Raw genomic sequence first — 4,324 nt, forward strand, 5'->3', positions numbered from 1 at the left:
CTTTTCCCGCCTTGGTCTCAGATCTTGTCTCAGCCGGAGTCTCCTACAGAGTTGGGGACACCAAAGCCATGCTTCCAAGGGATGACCAATACGTCCCTAACAGAAAATATCTCAGGCCACCAACAGCCGCTACTAGCCAGTCCGCAGAACAAGCTACAGACATTCCCCTGATGCGGGTGGAAACTTTCTCTCAACAAATTTCCTTCGGCAAGTGTACCGAATTTGTCGTCAAGTAAAAACTCACAATAGAGTGAGGTTGAATCCCATAGGGATTGATTGATCAAGCAACTTTAATTAGAAGAATGTTCTAGTTGAGCGAATCCAGAATTTGGGTTGAGAGTTGCAGAAAATAAAATGGCGGGAATGTAAATAACAGAAAAGTAAATGCTAGAATTAAAGAACTGGAAGTAAATGACTAAAAATAAATTGCAGAATTGTAAATGGGAATGGGGGATTTGCTCATAAAAGTAAATGGCAGAAATTAAAGAGAATGGGTAAGATCAGATATGGGGAGTTCATTGGGCTCAGGAGATGTTGCAATTCTCTGGATCAAGTTCATTTTCATCTCTTCCTCAATCAATGCACTCATTGATCTCCTTGGCAATGTTAATTGATTGAATTACAATTTCTTGCAATTCAATCTCTCAAATCTTGATCAATAGCCAATTCCATGGTCAATTGCTCATGAGAAGAGATGAAGTATGGTCACTGATTATACCACATGCATTTCCCAAATCAAGTATTGAGAGGGTTATAGTCACATACCCATCCAAACCCAATTTGGTCCAGCATGAGAAAGTATTTCTAGCTTGATCTCTTCATTCCTCTTTCAAGGTTCAGAAGAGATCCAAGTTTAGATAGCTTCTTTTCCAAGATAACTACCCAATTTGATGAAGATCGAAAGCTTTCAAGTAAAATCAAGAGAAAAAATAGAAGAAGAATAATGAAAATTAGTATTGATCCATCAAATAAGCTCCCTAACCCAATGAAAGGGGTTTAGTTGTTCATAGCTCTAGAAAATGAAAACAAAGATGGAGAATACATCATAAAACTAGAAGAATGCAGAGAAGGTAAAATACAGAGAGTAGTTCTCTTTCCAACTTCCAGCCTCCTTTCAACAATTCAAAGCTACTCCTATATATACTACTTTTCTCAGCTTCTAGTTGGCTCTTCAAGTCTTGGGCCTTTAGATCTTGAGTTTGAAGCAGTTCTCTTCTTCATTTGGGCTTGGCTTTACTTGCAGAGAGAAAGTGTGAAGTGGGCAGAGACTTTAGCTCAGGATGTTAGGGGTGTTAACGTTTAGTGAAAATATGAGTTCGAGAACGTTAGTGACAATCAACTTTCTCACTAACGTTCCTAAGTAAAAGCCACGTTAACTTCAACGTTAGTGGCACAAATGTTGCCACTAACGTTGCCTCTAAGTCCTTCACACACGTTATTAAGACTTAACATTCCCAATAACTTTGAAAAGCCCCCTTTGTTCCCACGTTAGAGCCCACGTTAACTTAGTTAACGTGGCTCCTTAACGTGGGCTTGCCATCCTTCGAGAACGTTAGTGACACTCAACATTGTCACTAACGTTCCAAGGTGCCCCTATGTCTCACGTTAGAGTCCACGTTAACTAAGTTAACGTGGCTTCTAACGTGGCCATGCTTAGCCATCCCCAATGTTAGTGACAATGTTGAATGTCACTAACGTTGGCATTTCTTTCACTCATCAACGTTAGCTTCCACGTTAACTAAGTTAACGTGGAAGTTAACGTGGCTCCTTGGGGTGTTGTGTGGTTGCTTCCAACGTTAGTGACAATATTGGGTGTCACTAACGTTGTCGACCACTCTTGCTTCTTACATTAGCTCCCACGTTAACCAAGTTAACGTGGGAGTTAACGTGGTATGTTTCTCCTTAGGCCAACGTTAGTGACAATGTTGAATGTCACTAACGTTGGCGTTTCTCCCCCTTCTAACGTTAGAGGCCACGTTAACTAAGTTAACGTGGACTCTAACGTGGCCACTTATGAGCATTTGCCAACGTTATTGACAATGTTAAGTGTCACTAACGTTGGCTCAACTTCCCCTCTCCATGTTAGATTTCACGTTAACTTAGTTAACGTGACTCTTAACGTGGTCAATGATGGCTTCGAGAGCATTATTGGCAATCACTTTTCTCATTAACTTTGCAAGTTACCTCCCATTCCTTGCTTCCTTTGGTCCTGAAATCAAGCAATAGAGTGCATCAAAGTTCTAGTCCAAGTCATGGGCAATGCAACATATAATTTGTCACTAAACTCATGCAAAATCCTCATGAAATAATGTAAAATGTATGCTTGAATCAAGGTGTAAGTGAATATCTACCCAAAACTAGCTTATTTCCTAAGGGAATGCATGAAACTAGCCTAAAAACAGTAAAGAAAAGGTCAGTGAAACTGACCAAGATGCCTTGGCATCACAACACCAAACTTAAAGCTTGCTTGTCCCTAAGCAAGTACTGGAACAAGAGAATGATGAATGGAATGCCAAGAGAGATGAGTCATTCTTGTGGAAGTCATATCACTGATTTTATGGTGGTTTCATGCATAGCAACTTAGGTTCATTCCTTTACTGGCTTTCAGACCTTTATCATGTCCTAAAACATTCACCTTGCTTACATCCCATGAGACTTTTATTCATTGATCCCTTTATTGTCATTTCAGAGCTTATTGTGTTCTTAGGCTAAGTGCTCTGTAAGGGGGCAAATTTTTAAGATAAGCTTTCAGCCAACACTCCCGAACCAGTTGGTTCACGGTGCTAGGTGTTGAAGCACCCCTAAGGACTTACTCCCTCAAGTCTCTCCCCCATACATACACACCACAGGCATATAGTTCATTTATTTTCCTTCTTGAGACCTTGGTGTCCAGCACCTCTTTGGGTTACTAAATGCTCTGTGGTGAGGGTTACTCTTGATAATGGACTTTCAGCGGATAATCCCGGGTTAGTTAACCCAAGTTACCAAGTGATAAAGCACCCCTAAGAGCTTATTCATTCAAGTAAATCCCTCACACAGGAACACCACAGACACATATCTTAAGATCAAAACCATTGGTGCCTAGCCTTATTGCTTACTCTTTTTCTTTTGTTTTTCCACTTTCATTATTCTTTTCTCTTTCTCTTATTAGGATCTTGTCATATACTTAGTCTCATGAGTATATTCAAAGCAAAGTATTCAGGCCAGATAGTTGTCATCCCACCTTATGGTTGAACCAACTTAGCTAACTTATGATCATACCACAAACTCATGAATGTACTCCATAGTATGAACTCTACTCTGGTCTTTTGAAACATAAACATTCTCTCTTCATTTGATTCAAAAGGAGCAAGCATACAAGTAAGTAAAGTAAGGATGCAGTGACATAAAGACTAGCACACATACACCTATTCAGAAAGAAAACTTAAAAGACAGAATTTAAAAAGATTCAAATTAACATGGAAGCATGTTCTATTTCATACAAGATCTTCCTTATTTAAAGCATAGAAAAAGGTGGAATAAAGAAGGAACTCCACCACCTTTTAATGTTGTGGATGTCCATGCTCTTTTCCTTGCTTGTCCTCCTTGTTTCCTCTTGCATTTCCTTGCATCCGTGCCAATCTTGCTTGCTTCCAATCCTCAAGTGCCTTCCTCACTGACTCATGACTCTCTTCCACCCTTTGTCTTTCCTCTCGTGCTAATTCATCCTTCATTTCTTCATACCTGGCTATTCCTAGATGCAATATTGGCAGCTGTCCCACTAAGTAGCCGAGCCTGGCTTGAGTGTTTATGTGATGTCCTGTCTCGCTCATGTAAACTCCTTCTGCGAATGCCCTTTGCTCGTCTAATAGTTCTGCCTGTTCTATTTGTCTTCGATGCATCTCATGAATGTGTGCCCCTTGATGTGCTTGGATGTTGATTAGCCTCTGGATGGATTCTTGTTGCTGATTTTGCCTTTGTTCCATCCTGTTGAATGTTTCTCCCCATTGTTGTCCTTGACTTAGTTGCTGTTCCATTATTTGCCTTTGCCACTCACCTTGCTGAGTCATCCATCTTGAGAGTGCTTCCTCTTGCTGCCCCATCATCTATAGTTGAAGCTCTTTCCGTGCTCCTTGGCTTTCCAAATATTGTCTAGACAAGCCATCAATGGCTTCCTGCAATTGGTGCATGTCCAAGGTCTGTTGTGCTTGACCCTCTAAGACTTGTCCTTCCACTACTTGAGGGGCTGTCCTCTTCCTTTGCTTCCGCTGAGGCAGAGGGGATGCTGCAGCATTCATCCTTCGTACAGTTATTGGGATGCCTTCCTTTATCCACATGGGGTTCT

The sequence above is a fragment of the Arachis hypogaea genome, chromosome 12, assembly GCF_003086295.3.
Source record: "Arachis hypogaea cultivar Tifrunner chromosome 12, arahy.Tifrunner.gnm2.J5K5, whole genome shotgun sequence".
NCBI lineage: Eukaryota > Viridiplantae > Streptophyta > Magnoliopsida > Fabales > Fabaceae > Arachis > Arachis hypogaea.